The sequence below is a fragment of the Apodemus sylvaticus genome, chromosome 10, assembly GCF_947179515.1.
Source record: "Apodemus sylvaticus chromosome 10, mApoSyl1.1, whole genome shotgun sequence".
Classification (NCBI taxonomy): domain Eukaryota; kingdom Metazoa; phylum Chordata; class Mammalia; order Rodentia; family Muridae; genus Apodemus; species Apodemus sylvaticus.
Genome location: NC_067481.1, coordinates 41,355,706 through 41,379,432, shown reverse-complemented (window position 1 = coordinate 41,379,432; position 23,727 = coordinate 41,355,706).

Here is a 23,727-nt window from a genome sequence, read left to right as displayed (position 1 = left end):
ATCACTAAAGTTCACTCATTCTGTGTGTTGATGGGGGAGGCGAAGTCAAGGTGACAAGGAGGAAGAGGAGAGCCAGGTCTCCCCAAAACAGAGCAACGAACACATGCTTGTGCATCTGGACCCTGGCAATCTAGATGCCCCACCCCCACCCCAAGTCTCCCAAGCCCAAGGAAAGGAGAACAGCTTAAGAGGCAGCATCCCGGAGAAAACCCACAAGTAGGATGGTGCCAAAAAGGATGCCTCATTTCTGCTGGGAAGGACAGGGGAACCTTAAGGACAAAGATGCCAGGAGGAGGTGACAGTGGCAGCAGGGGCGGGGGGGGGGGGGGGGGGGGGGGGAGGGGGGAGGAGATATGGGTTCCTGAGCTCAAAAAGGAGGAACAGTTTAGCCCTGGTCCTGCAACCAGTATTGTTAGTATTCTGTCTAAGCTCCACCCCACACTTACCTGGCAATAGCCAGGTATGCCCCACCCCATAGACCTGGCCCACTATAAAAGGGGCTACTTGCCCCTCCTCTCCTTCTCCCCCCCCCCATCCTACTCTCTCTTCTCTGCCCCTTGTGCTCTCCTCCCCTCCCCCCTCTCTCCACGTGGTCATGGCCCAGCCTCCACTACTCTCTACTCTCTCTCTCTCTCTCTCTCTCTCTCTCTCTCTCTCTCTCTCTCTGCCTTTCTCTACTTCTACTATACCACTAACTCCCAACCTCTACCCTGAATAAATTCTATTCTATACCATGCCTGTGTGTGTGTGGTCCCTCAGGGGGAAGAGGTTCTTGGGCAAGGGCCCACCTGGGCACCCCCTTCCCCCACATCGCAGTGCCACACTTCCTTAACCCCCATTCTCTCTTCTTAAGTCCCTTCATTGGTGCTTTGGCCTTTCAGGTATGATCTAAAATGTAGGTGCAGTACAGTCCTGGAGAAACCATAGCATGCAGCATGCAGCGTGCAGCATGCAGGAGGAAGGGCCTTCCCTCCCCTTCCACCATTGCCATACCTCTGCAGCTTATGCCCACTTCCTAGAGATGGTGGCATCTAAGTCTCTAGGAGAGAACAGAACAGTGTCTAGCTCATATTGGGGGCGGGGCTCAGCAGTCATCCTCAGCCTCTGTTTGCTCAAGTTCCTAGTGTACGAATGGCAGTGAGCATGCCATCCTCTCAGACTTGGCATGACGTGCCTAGAGGCTATCACACAAACACAAAGTCTCCTCAGCACTCCTCCATGCCCCCCTCTTGGCTCTTAGTCTTGCTTCTGCAAAAGAGTTAGTAGTTCTCACTTCTCTGAGAAGTGCTGAGGGGATTGAGGGAGATGATTAAGGGAATGACCTACATGTCTCTCTCAGTGCAGGCAAGCCCTGTGTTCCCTGCCTGCCTGTTCAACCTATGGTCCTGTGGGTTTCTAAAAGAATGTGTGTTTATTGAATGCATGTAAGTATGTTCCCATTACACAGATGGTGAAAGCTAGGCATAAACCCCAGTATTCCATGTCTAGTCTACTTCAGAACTTGCAGGAATGAGAACACTGCCTAGTCAGCTGACAGCTGAAAATGTCCAAACCAGGGTCACCTTGACAGGCAGCCAGACATTTTCCCAGGAGGCAAGTAGAAGCGAGGTCCCTCTTAGCAACCAAATGTTATCATTGCACAGGGACAAGGGCCTTCCTTCCTCTCCTAGCTAAGTGATTATGACCAGCTCAGCAGGAGAGTGGAGGGAGGAGTTCCGGCCCCGGGGAGGAGGTTGTAGATCTCTGCCTCCCAAGTGGCATTGCTACAGTGGCTGCAGAAAGCCACCAGGGGCTCCACTCCCTGCTGATCAGCAAGCCATAGATCTCTGTCAGTGACTCCTGCTCAAGGGCAGTACCATAAATCCAGCGTGGGAGAGAGCGACTGAGCCAGTGCCAGGCACTCCCCAGCAAGCAGCTTTCCTGGAGCTGGCTACTCTGCACAGGGCTCACATGTAGTTGTTGTTTGGAGATCTGTTCCCCATCCATCAATAACCCCAGAGGACTGCCTCCTCCTGCTCTGCCCAGGCCAAGTCAATCACTTGCTTCTCACCTGCCCCTGAAGCCAGGAGTTTAATTCTCCTTCTGAACCGAGAGCACTCTTGCTTCTTGGATTGCTTCCGTGGCTGCCCAGCTGAGTGTATCAGCCCAGCCCTGCTGCTCTCCCCAGCCCTGCTGCAGAAAAGAGAAAGCAGTGTCCAGCTGGTTGTAGGGCAGGAGGGGAGCCCCAGCCAGGAAGAAAGGAGTGGAGGCTGGGCCACAGACTCCTCATCCAGCAGGTCGCCTGGGCTAGAGCATCCTGGCTGGGCCATGAGCTCCGCACACATTTAGCCAGGCAGCAAATGCACCAGCATCAGCTCTCGGCCTGCTTCGTATGCCTAATAAACACACAAGAACCTACCCTGAGCACTTGTCCAGTCCTCTGAAGGAGATCAGCCACGTCAAGGTCAAGGCAGAAAGAAGCCAGAGTATGACAGACAAGTGTGGCTGCAGGGGACGTTGAAAGCATGCTGGAGGAGACAGTAGCCAGGGTCAGGGCACTGTATATACTGAGGGGTTAAGAAGGTGGCCTTTGAGATGAGTTCTCAGAGCAGCAGGGGAGCAGCCAGCCATGGGGGCGAAGGCACAGAGATGCTGATTGAGAACAGCAGTGCAAAGAGCTGAGCAGGAAGGAACAGAAAGCCAGTCAGCCGAGGCTGCTGCAGTTGGGGTTGGGCAGCTAAGACAAGAGGCTGGAGAAGGAGACAGACTACATACAGCAGCATAGACCACAGACTGTGGTAACGCATGTAGATGCTACCGGAACGGGAGACCCATGGAAGCTCTGGGTTGGGTGATATAATCTGTTTTAAACCAGACCCAGGTCCTCCCAACATTTAAAAATATTTAAAATGTTTAAAATGTATGTGTATGCATGTGGCATGAATGCATGCTATGTTTGTGTGTATACATGTGTGTGACCATGGAAGCCAGAAGAAGGTATCAGATACGCTGGAACTGGAGGTACATACAAAAATTGTGCATTGTAGGTCACGGGTTTGCTAAGACACCCTGTCTCATAAAACTAAGGTAGGTGATCGGGGAAGACACTAAAGTTAGCCTTTGACCTCTGAAAGAACACAGACATGGACACGCACCACATATATCACAAATCCATACACAACCCATTTTTTTTTAAAAAGGTTCAGCAAAAATAAGACAAAAAGCCCTAGGCATGGTAGTACACACAGGGTGTCCTGAGAGGTTGTGCTGTATGCATTAGCTGTGAAAACTTCCCTTTAAAGTTTGCCACTATTGGGAGCTGGAGACATGGCTCATCTGTTAAAAGCACATAGTCTTCAAAAAGGAGCAGAGTTTGGGTTCCATCGCCCATATCTAGGAACTCACAATGGCCTATAATCTCAGCTCCAGATAACCTAGCATCTTTGAACACTTATTTACCATATGTGTATGCAACATACCTACACATACACACACACACACACACACACACACACACACACGCATCCATGCACACATGCAAACATACACAGTAATAATATATTAATACAAATAATAAAAATAAATCTTAGAAAAATAAACATTTAAAAACCACCACACTATCTGAACATGTTCCATAATGGCCCAGCTTATGAAGTAAAGTTCAGAAGGATAAGCTCACATGGCCTTCTGTGGCTCTGTCCTAGCACACCCCTTTCCCACTCAAATCCTCAAGAGATGCAAGTAATCCTACTGCAGGCCAAAAATGTTCTAAAGCAAACAGGCAGATCATTTTTACTGTGTGTGTTAATAATTCAGGCTGCACACCAAGTTTTCAAGCTGGATTGAAACTGGATTGGCTTGCGGGGGCCGAAGTGGAACTGCCTCAGACCCATATACTTTAAAGGAAACTTCGTTTAATTAGTTTTCTTTGAACATAGCACAAAGGTCCTTGCTTGACGGCAAGGCTGTTTCTTGCCATCTTGAAATTGCTTCCATGTTTATCGGTGACATTGGTTTTCACTTTGAAAATAAGACTGTGGCTTCGCAGACCCGCAGGGTCACACGATTGCTGTTTCTTCCCTCCAGGCCTGTGTCAAAGTTCTGGGCATCTCTCTGGTCTGCAGCCTGACCTGAGGATCAAGGTCATGGGACAAAGGGAAAATAGAGTCATTGTCAGACTGTCTTCTTCTAGTGTGGCCCTGGCAAGGTGCCAGCCTAAGTTTCCTGGTCTCTGAGATGGGAATGCTGAGAGACTGCTGTGAGGATGGTGGCTGTCACCTGGCCAGTGCATAACACATGACGTGATGATGAGAACCACGCTGGGTCATGTTTGGGTTGGAATGTGAAATGTCCCCCGCAGGCTCCTGTGTTTGAACATGTGGTCCCCAACTGGTAACTCTGGTTTTAAGGGTGAGACCCTTAGGACAGGGGTCTAGCTATACATAAAAGCCAAAATGTCAAAACTCCCTCAAAAGTAACTGAAGCCTACAGAGGACGGCTACAGAACTCTGGACCAAATATTTCCACTTTATCTTTAACAAGTGTAGGACCAGCAAGAGGAGCACAGCCGAGGCAGAAAGACATTGTTTCCTTGGGCATTGATTTCATCTCATCAGGATGGACAGCAGGGGCTGCAGCTTGTTTCTGGGAGGCATGAGGGGTGAAGGGTTGGGTAAGGGAGGAATCACAGCAATACTAGATCACTAGCTTGGAAGAAAGGGACAGGGACAGCTCAGGACAAGCCATCAGGAGTCACCCCCACTCTCCACACCTCCCTGTGGGGCAGTGGGAGGGCTGAGTGTGACCCTCAGGGCACCGGAAGTGGAAGTGAGAGCAGGCTCCAAGCTCCCTCCTCATCCATCTGAGGAGCCTGCGATTTAATCTGCAAGTGACAGGTTGCTGCAGCTTTGAGTCACAGGGGGCCGTTCTTTTGTTTGTTTATTTCCCTTTGGAAGCCTGTCTGCTCAATAATTCAATTCAACAAGCCCTGCTTAAGCCCGACCTCCTTCTACAGGGTTGTGCAGGGCACTGGAGGGGATGGGAAAATAAACATAGATAAGATCTTACTTTTGCTCTCAGGGAACTTCCTGTCTTGCCAAGGAGGGAGTTAGACAACCATCTGGAGCCCTACTCCTTCAAGGAAGATGATGGCCAGTATCAGAAAAGCAAAAGCAACTACCCGGAGTGCCTGGGGTTGCTTATGGGATGTTGACAAATAATATTCAAATCTGTCTGCTCTGTGGCAGGGCTAAAAAAAAAAAATCCCAATTCTTTTATTAACAAAGAAAACAAAAGCAAAGATTGTGTGTGATGTATGATTGGCAGGGAGAGGCATCCGCAATACCCAGGCAGGCCCCTGAGAGGCACCCGCCTCCTCTCTTTCACCATCTCTATGCACACATCTCTTACTGGTCTGGTGCCAGCCAAGTCAAGAACAGTACAATAACTGAAGCATCCAGGCCAGGAGAAACTCTGCAACCCCAGAGCCAGGAGCCAGGTGACAAACTAAGAACTCATTCTCTAGAACAGAAGAGAGTCCGTCATACTCTATCCTCCTTCCAATGCCTTGGCTTTCCCATCTGTACAATGAGCAGCTAAGATGGGATACATAAGCTCACAGTTCTGTTCCTGATTGTCTCGAGGGTTCCCTGAAGGCCTCAGCAAGGATAGGCCCACCACACCCCACCCCAGTCAGCACAGCTCAGCTCTTATCTATATATAAGCCAAGTGTCTGCTTAATGTTTCTCTTTGAAGCCAGGGTTTTGAGGTTAAAAATAAATGGAGAATGACTATATTGGCTGTCCTCTGGGGCCTGCTTTGGCTTTGACATTCTACTTCCCGTCCTTGAAACTATTTCTTGAGTGCCTACTGGAAGGCAGACCTGATGCTGGCTGGTAGGGTTTGGCTGATGAGCAGGGTGGCCTCTCAGGCCTCCCTCACAACCTCAATGTGAGGAAGATGCTGCCATTCAAGGTGGCTCCCTTCAGAGAAGCTGCTGGGAGGTACACAAGGCAGGAACACTTCCTGAGGGCCTTCACTTGGCCCCTGGAAGGATAGCATCCAAAACACTTCTGAGAAATGGCCTAGTAAGGCTACTCTCCCCAAAGTGAGAGCCCATCACTATCTGCCACCCCAAACCAGAACCACAGTCAGAGGAACACAAAAACACTGGGAGTTGTTACGGTTTAAATATGAAAGACCTTTTACAAGCTCATGTTTTGAACACTTGGTCCCCAGCTGGTAACTCCATTTGAAAATAGCTGTAGAGACTTTGGGAGGTAGTCCCTGGCCCCTGGGGATATGTTGCCCTTAGCCTCACTCTCTGCTTTCTGGTCTACCATGTTGTGAACCTGGTATGTGCCACATGCCTCCTGGGCCATGATTCCAGCAGCTCCACCACACCCTCCCCACCATGGAGGATTGAAAGCTTCTGAGACCATGAGCCAGAATCAACCTCTTTGAGTTGTTCCCATGAAGAATTATCTCACAATCACACAGAAGTAACTAGTGCAGGCGCCCACTCCCATGTGTGGTAACAGTGTAACCTTGGCCTTCTGAAGTCCATTGAACAGTTGAGAAACCAGAGACTTGGAACTATGTTGTGACTTGCTCAAGTTCAAGGAACTGAACGTTCTTCCTCTTCCCCCTAGGCTGGAGACCCTGTGCAATAGCAGTTCTTAACTTTCCAATGCTGCACCCTTTAATACAGTTCCTCATGTTGTAGTGACCCCCCAACCATGAAGTTATTTTCACTGCTACTTCATAGCTATATTTTTCCTCCTGTAATGAATCCTAATGTAAACAGCTGATATGCAGGATTTCTGATATAGGACCCTTGCAGAAACATCATTTGACAACCCCTCCAATGCCCAAAGGGGTCACGACCCACAGGTTGAGAACCACTGCACTACAACCTTTACTAAGTATCATCCTGTCTCTCCTGCACTCTGCTATGAAGGTCAAAGGAATGGACTATTGGTCCATGATGGGGCCAGAGTGTCACACAGAGTTATCACCCTCTTGAAGCCACTAAGGTGGCAGCAACAGAAACCCAAAAGGGAACCTTTGAGAAGTAAGACTGAGGTTCCCATCATCCTGCTCTCTTGGTCCCTGTGCATCCTATACCAGCCTGGGCAGGATACTGTCTTGTACCTGGATTTGGGGCATTCCCTCCAGCCAACAAGACAAGGTGGATGTCTATGCCTTTGCAAAACCCTGGGGCTGAGTGGGAGGGGTGTGTTGGCTGGAAAGGATCCACCTCACCTGTCCACTGCCCTTTCGTAGCATTCCAGAGATATAAGGAGCCTGCAGACCCTCCTTATAGAGGCTCCTAAAAATGGCTAAAAATTATTGATCAAACAGACCTGAGGGCTGGTTCTAGGCCCTCCATTTGTTAGCAGCTTGACCTGGAGTAAACTGTCAAGAGTCCCTCTCCGCTGAGTAGTGGATAACAAGACATGGCAAGCCTGTCTCCCCCCCCCCTTCTTTTAAAGATTGCTATGTGGTTTTAATTCCAGTTTCTGGTTTCCACTGTGACCCATATGCTCACAGCTGAAGTCACGTGGCTGGAGGAGACCTCCCGTCTCTTCTCTAAGATGAACACTTTCAATAGCTTCGTTAGGACACAAACCACATATCACACAAATCTCCCACTTACAACGCACGCTCCAGTGGCTTTTAGTGTATCCACAGACTTTCCCATTCATCACCACCATCAGTTCCAGATCACTGTCATGACTCCCCTAGAAATCCTCACATCCTAAGCTATCAATTCCCAGCTCCACATCCCCCTACTCCCAGGCCAGCCCTGACCAGTCAGCTGGCACAGAGCAATCTGCTTTTGTCTCTACCAATATGCTTGCTTACTCTGGACCATCATATTAATACCACACAATACGTGAGCCTTTATGACTAGCTTCTTCCCTGTCGAATCATGTTCTCAAGCTTCACCTCTGTCTAACTGGTATTAGTATCTTTCCTTTCCTCCTTCCTTTCCTCCCATCCTTGCTTTCTAGCACTAGACAGCTATACCATATTTTACTTATCCCCCATTATTTGATAGATTTGGGTTATTTTCACTTTCTTCTCTTTGTATGTGTATATCTTCATGAGGGTGTTAAGTGTGCACATGTAAAAGCATGGTGTGTGTGTGTGTGAGAGCACACACACACATACAGAGATCTGGGGTTTATGTTCAGTGCATTACTTTATTGCTTATTGTTGTAAGGCAGGGTCTCCCACTTAACCCAGAGTTTGTCAGCTTGGCTAGACTGGCTAGTGAGGCCCACAGATCCTCCTTCCTCTGTTTCCTCATCTGTGGGGCTATAAACATGTGCCGCCAAAACAATTTTTCTTGAGGTGAATGTGGGTCCTTAGGCTTGTGTGACAAGCACTCCACTGAATGAGCCTTCAGTGAAATAAGCAATAGTCCTTATTTGTGCTTTTTGACTATCGCAATTAATGATGCATGAATCTACACACACAAGTCGTTACTTACATTTTTTGTTATGAGCTAGCCTTTAATGGCTGAGCCATCGCTCCAGCCTGCACAAGACTTGTGCCATCATTTCTATTGGCACAGAATTGCAGGGGGAGCCACCCGGAGGACCTGCCTTGTGTTTTCTGAAGCAGCTATGTTATTCCACAGTTTCACCCCACCCCCAAGCCCATCATCCACCCTCCACCCCACCACCTCTGCTCATGGTCTCTAGCTCCACTCAGAAAGTGTCTCACAAGTGGTCAAAAGCAACACCTCTTTCCCTTCCCTTGTTTATAAATCTGTGTCTTTAACCTTCAGTTTTGGTTAACATTGTGAAATAATTCCTCCTGCTGCTCTAGTTCTGAATTCAGTGAAGAGTTCTTTTCCCTGGTTCCTGTCACATGGAGTACTCAAGGTTCTCCCATCAAAACACTCCTGGCACCAAGAAGTCATCTTAGGAGCCACATGACACCTTCCTGGCTTGTTCCTCTACAAGAGATTGGGGGGGGGGGAGGTGTCTTCTCTTGCCTTAGATACACACACACTTCTCACCCCCTTACAAACTACTGGCATTCTGTGTAGCTGTATGGTCCAGAAGCTAGCTCTGAGACCAGCTTACATCCAATCAGGGAGACATTGATGGCTTGGCACTGACTGGGGTCACAGCCTCAGACATGGGTATCTTGACCAGTATCCAGAATCTGTCAATAAGACCCATTGAGCAGAGCTGGAGCGCCATTCTTGCTATAGAATTTAAGCCATGCATGTCTCAGGCTCCTCAGAACACTCCAGCAGGCTGTAGAATGCTCTGAGACAAACAGCAGGGAAGCTGTGAGCAGTCAATGCAAATGACAACATAGCAAAAGAGGTGGGAGACTCAGTTGAGGGTAGCCTTTGCCTGGCTCTGGAACCTCTCATCTTTGACTGGCTATTCTCTGTAGCTTGCCCAGATCTCTCACAAGACCTTCTATGTCAGAGTTAGTTTTCTTAATGGTAACTGTTGTTAAAAAAACCCAGCTCAAGAGAGCTGAAGTTGAAGATTTTCATGGGTGATATGATAAAGAAGTTGAAGTTGGAGCAGGGGAAAATAGGGGAAGCCCCTTTCATAAGGATGTGTAGCTCTGTCTTGGGGTTCCCCCCTGCTATTTGTGGAGCTAGGTAGGTACAAACAAAAGAATTGGGGTAGTTCTAGATTTAAATATATTCATTTCAGTCATTTTCAAGGATAGGGACAGTTTTCTGCCTGGCTGTCTGGATACAGACTCTCAGGGTTGGATGCTGGCAGCTTGATCCCACCCTGAGCTTCAAGTGGGCCATAATCCTGGGCTTATCATCCCTTCCTATGTTTCATGGACTAGAAAAAAGTAACTTCCACAGAAGTGGGGAGCTGCGTGACCAAGCAGGGAACCCTACTGATGACAGACCCAACAAGGCTCCACAATTTACCTTGTCAACTTTTCCAATAAGCACCCCAAAGCTCCCAGGGCCTGCCTTGGGTGATTTTTTGCAGCCTCTATTTTTTCTCTGCTTGCTGAATACCCAGAACCTACCAGACAGCCCCCACACAGGTCTTCCTCTCACATCAATGCCCCAAGAGAGATGTTAGCACCTCATTCAACAGAAGATGAACTGAACTCAGAGAAGCCAAGCAGGTTACCCAAATCCACCAAGCTAGAAAGTGGCTGAGTTGAGATTCAAATTCTAAATCCAAGTGGCACGCTGTCTCTCCTCCTCCACAGTCTTGCGGAGACCGACAGCCAGCTGGCATTGCACTTTATCTGTCTGTACAAGTGTGTTCCCTGGGTTCGCTGACAGAGACTGAAAGTTTCTGACAGAGGCTCTTCTGCCTCTCTCTGTTCCCTACCATCCTTTGGTGAGCTGTTTCTCCCTGGAAAGAGGCTGAAGCATTCATTAGGAGGCTAACAAGCTCATACACCCGTCGTTCAGTCTCCACCCCTGAGGAGGCTCTGAAGGCTTGTGCAGAGGAACTGTCTCCCATCTCACAGGCTAGCAAGAGGTGTCCCTAAACAGCTGAAATGGCTTGTGGGCAGCAGCGTACTCCTGCAGAACAGACACATTCATGGTGTCCCTGGACACCAGTGGTCATGCCGTTGTACTCCATGCTGATGAAATGACAACCGAGGAGGCAGTGGGCTTTATTTCCAAACCTCATCAGGTAATATAACATGTAAGTTTGTTTGCCAAGATGACTTGGGTTAGAATCCTCACTAACCTACTTACTGCCTCTAGAGCGCTCTCTCTGTGCCTCAGTTTCCTTGTATACAATATTCCATCATGCTGTTGACAAGAGAGACATAGTAGATCAGTTCATGTCAAATACTTTAAACATCAGTCTTATACATACGCTAGTCACTGTTATCCCTGGAATACTCTTGATGAAAATGCAAAAGTCCCACCGGGCGTTGGTGGCGCACGCCTGTAATCCCAGCACTCTGGGAGGCAGAGGCAGGCGGATTTCTGAGTTCGAGGCCAGCCTGGTCTACAGAGTGAGTTCCAGGACAGCCAGGGCTACACAGAGAAACCCTGTCTCAAAAAAAACAAATCCAAAAAAAAAAAAAAAAAAACCAAAAAGAAAATGCAAAAGTCCTATGATGACTCAGATGCCCAGAGAAGCCCCAGAAGGATTACCAGAAGTGGATGTTGGATGAAGGCCACCCAAAAGTTGATGGAATTAGCCATGAAATCTCCAAATCTATATGCCCACTGTTTTTTGAGGCAGGACCTTTGGGAAATAACAGAATTCAAGGACATCGTAAGGATGATGGAGTCCATACCATGGCCTTTTGTGGCTTTGGTCCAAGGACCAGTAAGACCTTTTCTCTCTCCCTCTTCAATGTCCTTCACTGTGTTGTGTGGCAAGAAGGCCTTTCCCAGAAGCTAATAGATGCCAGTAACATGGTCTTGAAGTTCCCAGCTTCCAGAACTAAGAGCCAAATGAACTTCTGTTCTTTATAAATTACCTATCCCCAGATATTTTATGATAGCAACAGAAAATGGGCTGGAACATAAAGTAAGGTGGACCTTTGGAAATCCTTAAGGAGATGGGACTATTAAAACCAAGCTCAGGAAATTGAGCTCAGTGGAAGATGCACTCATCAACACCATGGCCAGCACTATCATTAAGGTCACCACTACCACCACCACCATGATCATCCTTATAGTCACCATCATCACCACCACTATAATTAGACCATAAACACCTTGGTATTTTAATGCTTGATCACACATGGCAACTGACAAGACTTCAGACGTGTGTCACTTAGCAACATGGATCTGAGAAATGCATCATCAGGTAATTTGACTGTGGGAACACTGAAGTGTACTTGCACCAAAGAAGGAACTATCAACATTCCCAAGAGTTATAATCTTATGTGATAACATCTTTACTCTGTAACATGTGAAGTCCCTCACCAACCAAAACTTCATTATGCAATACGTGTCTGCCTGCAAATGATTCTGTGGTTCCTACAGCTGCCTGGGGGTAGATTTTTCTCTACACTTGTTATTTTCAACTGGGGATGATTCCATTTTCCACCCAGTGACACTTGGTGATGTCTACAGACAATGCAGTCCCATCTAGGAGGTTGTCACCAGGAATGAAGAGAGGCTCGGATGCTTCTGAACACCTTACAATGCACAGAACACACAGCCAGTGACAAAGAATAATCCAGTTTGAAATGTCCCTAGTGCTACAGTGAGGAACCCTGCCCCGAAGGATTTATTTAAAGAGTGACTTGGGTTTAGCCTGACCCAGGAGTTTGCTTCTCTCATCTATCAAGTAAAACTCTGTATTTGAGAAGCAAGGTCTTAAATAATTTGTGTACAGTGAGTGATACACAGAGACTAAACTGAAGTAGGAGCCACATAAACCAAATGAAAGGCATGTGTCTTAGTCAGGGTTTCTATTCCTGCACAAAACATCATGACCAAGAAGCAAGTTGGTGAGGAAAGGGTTTATTCAGCTTACACGTTCCCATTGCTGTTCATCACCAAAAGAAGTTAGTTCTGGAACTCAAGCAGGTCAGGAAGCAGGAGCTGATGCAGAGGTCATGGAGGGATTTTACTTACTGGTTTGCTTCCCCTGATTTGCTCAGCTTGCTTTCTTATAGAACCCAAGACTACCAGCCCAGCGATGGTACCACCCTCAAGGGGCCCTCCCAACCCCCTTGATCACTAATTGAGGAAATGCCACACAGCTGGATCTCATGGAGGCATTTTCTCACCTGAAACTCCTTTTTCTGTGATAACTCCAGTTTATGCCAAGTTGACACAAAGTGAGACAGTACAGCATAGAAAAGATAGAGAGCTGGTGGGATTAAGACTTATAGATACCTCCTATAGTCCATACACACCATGCTAGAAACTTTGTATGGTGATCTCACTTCTAATGTTAATGTTGATTATCAATTTGAGAGGACCTAGGATTGCCTAGGAAGATGAGCCCCTGGGCATCCCTGGGAGGGACTATCTAGATCAGGTTAGCCTTTGAGCTTGGAATACCCATGAAGGAATTTCTAGATTAAGTTGGAAAGACCTACCTTAATTACAGGCAATGCTATCCCATGGAGAAAGTAAGCTGAGCACCTGTTTTCATGCCTCTCTGCTTCCTGACTATGAACGCAATATGACCAGTTACCTCATGTTACTACCACCAAGAGCTCTCCATCATGATGCACTATACCCTCAAACTGTGAACCAAAATAAACCCTTCCTTCCTGAAGCTATATGGTTGGGTATTTTTTTAATGTATTTATTTATTCAATTCTTTACAACCGTTCCTCTCTTCCCAATACTCCCTCACACAAGCCCCTCCCCCTTCCACCTTTCCCATCTCAAGAGTGGAAGCCCAGCTCTGGGTGTCACCCCACCCACTAACACCCCTCATTCCCCCACCCCTTACCACCCCACTCCACCAAGTTTCCCCACTTTACCACCATACCATTCCCCGACTCCCTCTCATCCCACACATCAAGTCACTGCAGGACTAGGCCATCCTCTCCCACTGAGGCCAGACAAGGTGGTCCATTTAGGGGTGTGAGACCCACAGGCAGGGACAGCCTCTGCTCCAGTTGTTGGGAGACCTGCATGGAGACCAAGCTGCTCATCTGCTACATATATGCAGGGAGCCTAGGTCTAGCCAGTGCTCATTCTTTGGTTGGTGGTTCAGTCTCTGGGATCCCTCAAGAGTCCAGGATAGTTGATTCTGTTGGTCTTCCTATGGAGTCCCTGTCTTCTTTGGGTCCCTCAGTCCTTCTCCTAACTCTTTCATAAGACTCCCTGAGCTCCATCTAATGTTTGGGTGGGAGTCTCTGCATTAGTTGCTTGGTGGAGTCTCCCATGGGATAGTTATGCTAGGTTCCTGTCTACAAGCATAACAGAGTATCATAAGTAGTATCGGGACTGAGGAGTGTATCTCAGTTTGGGGGAATCATTAGTTGGCCATTCCCTCGGTGTCTGCTCTTTGTTCCTGCACATCTTATAGTCAGGACACATTTTGGGTTGAAGGTTTTGTGAGTAGGTTGCTGTCCTTATTCCTCCACTGGTGTCCTGTCTTGCTTCTACAGGGAGTGGCCACTTCAGGATCCATATCCCCCACTGCTAGGAGTCTCAGCCAGTGTCCCTCCCATAGATTCTCTGAAGCTTCCTCCATCTGGCATGTCCTAGAGATTGCCTCCCATGCTGATCTCCCTTCTCTCTCCCCTACTCTCTTTATATATGATCTCTACCCGACCCTGCACTCGTTCTCTTTCTCACCCCCTCTTCTGCTCAGTTCCCTCCTTCCATCCACCTCCAATATCTATTTTGTTTTCCCTTCTGGGAAAGATTCAAGCATCCTTCCTTGGGCTCTTCTTGTTATTTAGCTTCTTTGGGTCTGTGGATTATAGCATGGGTATCTTGCACTTTATAGCTAATATCCACTTATAAGTGAGTATATACCATGAATATCCTTTTGGGTCTAGTACCTCACTCAGGATATATTCTAGTTCCATAATATTCTAGTTCCATACATTCACCTGTGAACTTCATGATATCCTTTTTTTAAATCATAGAGTGAACATGTTTGGTATCCATTCTTCAGTTGAAAGACATTTGAGTTGTTTCCTGTTTCTAGATATTACAAATAAAGCTGCTATGAACATAGTAGAGCAAGTGTCCTTGGGGGATGGTGGAGCATCTTTTGGGTATATGTCTATCGTGGTATAGCTTGGTCTTGAGGTAGAACTTTCCCAATCTTCTGAGAAAACACCAAATTGATTTCTAATTCCAAACTTGTACAAGTTTGCACTCTCGCCAGCAATGAAAGACTGTTCCCCTTGCTCCACATCCTAACCAGCATGAGCTGTCCTTTGAGTTTTTATTCTTAGCCATTCTGATGAGTGTAAGGTTGAATCTGAGTCGTTCTGATTTGCAATTCCCTGGTGACTAAGGATGTTGAAAATTTCTCAGCTGTTCAAAACTCCTCTGTTGAGAATCCTTTGTTTAGCTCTGTATCCCATTTTTCATTGAGTTATTTGGATTGTTGGTGTCTAACTTCTTGAATTCTTTATATATTTTGGATATTAGCCCTCGGCAGATGTAGAGTTTGCAAAGGTCTTTTCCCAATCTGTAAGCTGTAGTTTTGTCCTAATGGTGGTGTGCTTTGACCTACAGAAGCTTTTCAATTTCATGAGGTCCCATTTATTAATTCTCGACCTTAGTGCCTGAGCCATTGGTGTTCTGTTCAGAAAATTGTCTCCTAGACTGATGAGTTCAAGGCTATTCCCCACTTTCTGATCTACTAGATTTGGTATATCTGGTTTGACATTGAGGTCTTTGATCCATTTGGGTGATAAATATGGATCATTTGCAGTCTTCTACATGCAGACATCCAGTTAGATAGTAAGGTATTTTTGTCTCAGAAACAGGAAAAGTAGATAATGCATTTGTCTCTGAAACCACCCTAGCTTTCGATTATTGTGCATCAATACATCAGGTAAATTTTGGACCAGTCCTGTAAGCATCAGTGGTATTGGTGACAGGTAATAGACAAATGTGATACTTTCCAGACTCCACCTACTGCCCCTGGAATGAAGCCACATTGAGAGCTGTTACATAATAGGCCTTCCTGTAAACTTTGCTCGTGGTTGGCAGCTGCCCTGAGCAGTGAGTTTTTTGTTCAGGTGGAGGCAGATTGTTTAAATATGTGCAAAGAGTGCACTTTCCTCTTTGCTTCCTCTTAGGAGATCAATAAACATCTTGTTTTGCCTTTATCCGAAGTCGTGTGAATTCTCTACAATCAGCATTTGTCTCCTTTTATTAAGAGGATCTTTCTGAGGTTAACAGTAAAGTTTAGAAACATTGTCTCTTTACGAGCAAAAATCTCAATGATGATAGCACAGGGGTATACTAACATAATATATGTCATTTATTAAGTACCCACTACTGGGTACTTAATACACTGTGTCAGCACCTCCAGTCCTCCCCACAAGGACTCTGTGTCATTCTTTTCTTTTTTTCAGGAGATAGCAAGGTACAGGTGTGTCCAGGCTTGGACTTGAGAGCTACCTGGCTACATCCTGCATCTTAGTCAGAGCAGTCCTTGAAACCTCCTGGAATGCCAGCATGCCCCAGGCATAGCCCCTCAAGCATCCTATCTTGCCCTACTGCTCCCTGTGTGTCCTTCAGTCTGTTCCCCAGGTCTCTCCTCTATCAGCAGGGTCTGCTTTCTTCCCCTTCCACCTTCCCAAGCTTAGAAGGTATGGCATAAGGAACTCATACTAGAGGTGGCTACTGATCTGGCTCTAGGGTCATAAGACTCCTCCTCTAAAGGGTCACTACACCCTGCTATTATTGTTCCCAGATAAGCCATAGACAAGGGCACATGGTTTTGTGTCAATAAAGCTTTACTGATACAAAACCAACCAATCAAACAAACAGGTGAGATGCCAGCTTTGGCTCCCAGGTAGAAGTTGACCAAACCCTGACTACATTCTCTCCAAGGTCTCTCATATCTCTGATGCTCTGAAATTTCTGTGAGGCTAGAGGCAAAAGAATGATGGTCTGAGGAGAAAAGATCCCAATAACTGGCAAGATTTCACTCAGTGCAAACAGGGCCCTGATTGTTTAATGGCATTTGCAAGTACACCCCAGAGAAGATACAGGCATGATGAGCCTGTGTGCACCCACCTGCCAGCTCCAATAACTGTCACCATCCTTGTCAGCCCATGTCATCTGTCCCCTGACACATATCTCTTTGTTTCTGAAATACTTTAAAGCACATCTAGACATCCCATTATTCCGCCCATAAATACTTCAGTATGTCTCTCTAACAGAGAAGGATTTTTTTTAACAAAACAGCCTCAAAACCATTATCACCCTAACAAAACGAGGCATCACTCCTTATTAGTGTCGTGTATCTTGTATGTGTTTAAATTCCCCTAATTGTCTCTAAAATGTGTTTTTTAAAAATACTGGTGGTTTGAATCAGGATCCAAATAAAATCTACACATTGTATGCACACAGCTTCTAAATTTTTGAATTAGTTGTCAACGTGCAAATCTGGATTTCACATAAACATTGAGTTTCCAGCTTCTCTTGAGAAATAAAATCCTGGAAGAGCTGGCATCTTCACAGTCCCAGTCTCCAGGGCAGCCAGTGGATGTTACAGTCCAACCTGTAAACCGTGTGAGGCAGGGAAAGGCTAGGGATGCATAGGAAGTGCATCTAACATCAAGAGGTTATTTGGGGAGCATTTTTTGTAACTCACCTAAGCACTTCTCAAGCCTGAATTCTGTAAGTGGAAACACTGTGTACAATGTTAAAAGGTTAGATACCCCTAAAGATGTCCTCTTTTTGCAGCCTGGTCTCTGAAGACATTAGGTTTATGGTTCCTGTTCTGGACATGTTGGGCCACTCTACCTTGCAGCAGAATTACTTGGGCCCCTTTGAAGCCCGCTTCTTCTCACTCATCCCTACCTTCCCCTACTTTTTTCTTCCATGGGAGCAAATTCTCTCCCTGGCTCCAGGAAGGCAGGGGCAGAGAACTGGGGCATGGCCTGGACTATGCAAATGGCCTCTTGCTAAACACATCCTCCCCTACAGCTCCCTTGATTCTCCCAGAGCCCAGACCTCTCACTCTGTAGACAGAGAGAGAAGCAGCTTGCTTTGTATTTCTGATTCAGCATTTCCTTGGGATTGTGTGTGTGTGTGTGTGTGTGTGTGTGTGTGTGTGTGTGTGTGTGTTTAGTTGGTTGATTGAGTTTATTTATTCACTTTTTTTTGATTGGGTGTCTGTGTGTTGGGATTTGTTTTGTGTGTTTGTTTTGTGGCGCTGTGGATTCTACCCAGGGCCCTGTACATACTAGGCAAATATTCTACCACTGAGTTACATCCCCAGCCCATTAAAAATAAAACGACTGGGGGTGGGCGAAAGGATGGGTCTGCGGGAAAAGATGCTTGTAGCTAAGCCAGCAGACCCTTATGAGAGAAGAGAACAAACTCTCGTAAGTTACCCTCTGCCCTCCATATATGCACTATGGCGCATGCGCGTGAGTGCGCGCTCTCTCACACACACACACACACACACACACACCATTCTTAGTATTTTTAAATTTGACTAAACTTGACTTTCACTAAGATTCCCAAGATAGCCTTGAAAACACATCCCTTCATTTCTGCCTCTTGAGTAACTGGGGTTATAGGCTTGCTCTACCAGCAATCGAAAAGAATCTCTCTCTCTCTCTCTCTCTCTCTCTCTCTCTCTCTCTCTGTGTGTGTGTGTGTGTGTGTGTCTGTCTGTCTGTCTCTGTCTCCTCTTTCTCTGTCTCTCTCTGTCTCCTCTCTCTCTGTCTCTCTCTGTCTCCTCTCTCTTTGTCTCTCTCTGTCTCCTCTCTCTCTGTCTCTCTGTCTCTGTCTCTCTGTCTCTCTCTCTCTGTGTCTCTCTGTCTCTCCCTTCCCTTCCCTTCCCTTCCCTCCATCCCTCTCTCTCTAAGCCTCATGAGTTGGGGAGGGTGGTAAAGAGAATGTTCCAAATCAAACTCTGGTAGGTGAGCCGTGAGCACCCTGGAAAGATACCCTTGTGATCCTGGTGAGTGATCATTCACATCCTTGTGACCCTGGTGAGTGATCATTCACATCCTTGTGACCCTGGTGAGTGATCACTCACATCCTTGTGATCCTGGTGAGTGATCATTCACATCCTTGTGACCCTGGTGAGTGATCACTCACGTCCTTGTGATCCTGGTGAGTGATCACTCACGTCCTTGTGATCCTGGTGAGTGATCATTCACATCCTTGTGATCCTGGTGAGTGATCATTCACATCCTTGTGATCCTGGTGAGTGATCACTCACATCCTTGTGATCCTGGTGGGTGATCATTCACATCCTTGTGACCCTGGTGAGTGATCATTCACGTCCAAGTGTCCAAGTAGCAAAGTAGGCGTGGTGAACAACAAGGCTGCCCCACAGGCTCATATACAGGCTTAGTCCCCAGCTGATGAGCTGTCAGGGAGGTGCTAGGAGGTGTGGCTTGTTGAAGGAATTGTGTGACTAGGCTTTGAGATTTCAAGAGCCCATGCCAGGTTCTCGTTCTCTCTCTCTCTCTCTCTCTCTCTCTCTCTCTCTCTCTCTCTCTCTCTCTCTCCTGTTATTTATCTAACACCATGCTTGCCTGTGTGCTGCCATGCTACCCACCATATAACTGTCTCTGAAACTGTAAGCAAGCCCCCAATTAAATGTTTGCTTTATAAGAGTTGCCTTGGTCATGGTGTCCAAGCAATAAAAAACCCAATTAAGACAGGGTTCTTGGCCAGGTATCAGTCTATATTTTTCAAAAGGAATGCCATAGCAGAGAATCTCCTGGGTCAGTGAATCTCAGGCTCCTGCCACTTTCTTTCTATGGTAAACCCAAGTCACCTATACGGCGCCAATAAAAAGTAATCAGAACAGTGGGGGAAAAAAAAAAGACAGGGTGCTTGGAAGGGACCAAGAACAAAACCAGTAAAAATAATTGAGACAGGACAGTGCATGGTGGCATTTCCCCTCCAGTTCCAGAGCCCCCCTCTACCGATTGAGGGTGCTCTCTAGCTCCCTGTGGTCTTCCCATCCTGACTTGTCCTGTCTGCCTATGCCCCAGTGTGGTCCCTGGATGACATTTATCTATCAGGGCAGGCAAGATGCTGGGAAACCCTGCAGCTGGCTCTGAGCCCATGCACTGTTCCAGTATGTAGGACAGGTGTGGGCTGTTGGGGATGCAGCAGCCCACCCTGGGGTGCTCAGTCACGCAGAGGAGCCCAGCTGCAGGGAAACCAGGTGGCCCAGTGGAGGAGTCAAATGTGTAAACAAGCAATTAGAACAACTGTGACAAATGCTAAAATAGAAGCAGGCACCTTGGGGACACAGAGGAAGTATCTCTTTGGTTACCCAGTCACAGACGCCCCCATCTTGCTCCAAAAATGATGTGAGAAGGCCAGTGGAGCTCACAGTGAAAAGGGATGTATGTGAGGACAGGGTGTCCGGGGAGGAAATGAAAACGTGCCCAAGTTAGCACTCAAAATATTTGCCGAGATTTCTGAGGCTTTGATTGGAATTCAGCCATGCATTTGCATGGGAGCTTCCTAGCAGTCAATGCAAAAGGAGAAATCCTTAGAGTTTGCAGGAAGAGAAAACACAGGTGTCACTCGAGATACAGAAGCCATCCTGATCTGGGACCTCAGAGAATTTCCTTGCCACCCACATCCAAAGAAAATTCCCTAGAGCTAGAGATATGGATGGTGACTCTGTGTGTGCTTCTCTGCACAACACTTGTAAATTTCAAGTTATTCAAAAATTCAAAATTTTAGTCTCCATTTAGAAGCTAGCAGCCATGGCTCCAGGTGCTCCAGGCACTATCCGCCTCCAACAGGGTTATAATATTCTGAATTGTGCCTTCAGAAAGCAGTATATACACAGCACAGAGCACGGAGTAGGTCCTCCATAATTCTCAGTTGATGGACACTTAACCCTGGGTGATTAAAATGGACACATGTGCAACAACTAGAAAGAACTGACTAGTATCTAAGAAGCTGGCTCAGACCTGAGGACACATCCAACAGATAACCACGGGCACCAGGACATCTTAACCTGTGTCAATTGGCAAAAATTACTTGAGAACTTCACCTATGTCTATTGGCTTCTGTCCCTGGGCACACAGAATTCAGAGGCATTGTAGTAGCAAAGTTTAGGAGGACCATTTTGATCTAGCCATTGAACTTTAACTGACTTTTTTCCTTTTCCAAAAACTATTAATTTAAAAATGACATGATTATTCTAGTAAGAGCATACATAGCACACTGTCGTGAACTTTATCCAGGACTCCTGGCTTTAAGTCCTGAAGGAAAACTGGTCAAGAGAGACACAGAAGAGCCACTTCACTTAACTCTGAATTCTGTCACAGCCTTATTTCAGTCATGTTTAGTTCATTCACATACCAACAGCTTTACTTCAGTCATGTTTAAAAATCCCTCAGTGATCCCCAGACCAACACAACAGACATGACCTTACCTGGGGACTGGACCTCACAGGACATCACAGAGTTCTTAAACAAAATATGATTCTTAGGGTAAAAAAAAAAATAGCATGGTTTTGGGAAGACACTGTAGCCTATGGTTAAGCTCTACCTTTGTAACATGAACAAGTCAATCTACCTGAGAGAGCAATCACTTTTCACCTCTCAAAAAACCAAAACAAACAAACTACCCATGAGCAACAGGGTAAATGATCAGTGATCGCCATCCCAAGCACCATGGGATCCACAGTATGCCTGGTGGGTGGGGGATGGGGTATGGGGGAAGCACCTTCTCTGACTGTGAGGATGAGGGAGGACTCTCCAGAAGAGCTGGCTGTGCAGGCACCTTTGGGGATAAGGAGGAGCAGGCCAATACACTGTTGAAAGACCGAGAAAGCTCCCCAGTATCTCCCAGTTGTAACTCTGGAAGTTTCATCTCTCCTTTGCATTTGCCCAAAGAGATGCTGAAGGCACTGGTGTGTTTCCTGTATCTCCCGTACTAATTTTAACCTTAATATTTAGTGTCGGGAACAGGGCAGGATACCTGAGCAGAGCAAAGATGAACTTAAGTAGGGAAGGGCAATAGGAAGGCTCTGAATCAAGTACTTGGTCTGCTTCCTATGGAAGAGGGTGCTGCAAACTCTTCCAGATGAATGGTAAACCAACGACCCCATCCAAATGGCAACCCAAGCCCACTAACAGCACCAGCCTAGAGCCAAAACACCCCAGCCCAAAGATAGTGGTTTCTAACCGAGGGTCACATCTGAAAAGATCATTTCTAATACCTGGCATTTCCAACAGGAAGCACCAAGCACTTCCAGCATGGATGTGCTCAATGGGCCAGTGGTGAAGCTGGGGGCTGTGGTCTGGGAGCAGCTGCATGGGAGCACCTGGTTTCTGACCTCTGACCCTGCATCCTGCTAACTTTGGTCTCATAGCATCTTTCCAGATGCCTAAGGGCAACTGGTCACTGAAAGACAAAGACTACAGAAAAGGCCTTAGGCTGTCCTCACAACAAACTCAGGAAGCTAGGGAGACATGTGCACTGAGAAGATGGAGAGATGCCGGGAGCAGAGTCTGACCTCCCAGGTGAGAGAGAGATTGAGATGGAATAGAAAGAAAGACTTCTCTGTCTACTGTGCAGTTAATCTTTGACATTGTTATTGTTCACATTATTGAAGAACTGGGTCTTGTAGCAAATGCTTCCAAGAGTCAGACAACTGAATAACAGTAAGCACCAAGAGTAACAATATACTATGAGTGGAACCTACTGTGGACCAGCTCGATCACAGGCAGTAAAACACACCTTCACCAAAACACGCTGTGGTACATCCATACACAGAGTTTTTTAAAATGCAAGAAATGCTGACCCAGGTTTCAACCTTGAGGCTATCCTAGGAAGTAAAATAAGGGAGCCACCCGAGAATCAGGCCTATATGTGATGAGGAGTCCTTGTTAAATGGGCGTGGCTTTCACCTCAGGAAGATGAGAAAGTTCTGGAGATGGATGATGGTGATGGCTGTACATTGCTCACTTAGAAGGGATTCATGGTCTGGGGTGTGGCTTAATGCTAGAATATTTGTTTAGTATACACAAGGTCTTTGTTTCAATCCTTGGTACTGCAAAATAATAATAAATAATAATAATACAAAGTTGGGCTGCCAAGGTAAATCAGGAAGTAAAGCTTACCTAACTGAACCACATGGCACAAGGCACAAAGAGAGAACTGATTGTTGAAAGGTGTCTTCTGATCTCTATACACTTGCCAGCACGTGCTTGTATACACATACACACACACACACACACACACAGGAACTTGTTCAAAAGAAACTATTTGAAAATCAAATGTGTTTTACCACAATAAGAGTAACCACCAACAGTAACAATATGAGTGGAACCTATTATTTACAGTATTATTATATATTATTTACAGTAAAGCTAGGCTAAGAAGTGAACCATGAACTTCAGTCAACCACATCCAGGTGAGGATCTCAGCTGCTGGAACATTCTTTGGCGACTGTAACTTTACCTCTTGAAGTTGCTGCTTTCTCTCCTGTGACTGGAAGAGACACGGAGGAATGTGTCAGGGTCGGGCTCACTGCAGTCATTCTGCAGGCATCTCAGCTCTTTGAGGCAGATAGAAAGGTACCCAGAAGTCAGGCCTCACAGAAACTGTGCAATGTGTGTAAGTGGTGTAGACACACCAGCAAGAGGTATGGCGGGACTCAAACTATTGATGTACATCTGCGTATGCAGCAGGGTTCCAAGACTGCACGCCATAGCCTGCCAGATACCCCACGAAGCACATCAGACTCTTCCCTTAGATCTGAAGACTTGGGGGTGGGAGGTGGGCACAAGCCCAGATGCCTGCTTTAGGGACTCCCCTTCAGGTGCTGATATAAAATGCGTTGTTTTTGAGACTGTTAGCCAGCCTCTCCCAGTTTACAGCCTCTTTTATGTTTACAAGTCCTATGAATGTGCGATTGAAATAGACCAAAAAATGTGTCTCAAGAATCTTACGTGCCTGGAAACCAAAGCAAGATGCCCCGGTAAAGGGAGAAGCTGTTCCAGAAGCTGAAATCTGAATTATGGGAAGCGAGTTAAAAGCTCCATCCTAGAGGGAGGTCACAGCAAGCAGATGAGCTAAGGTTTCACTCTGGAGGGAAATGCAGGAAAGATCATCCCAAGATGCTCACCCTGCAGTTCCTGGATACCAGGGATCCT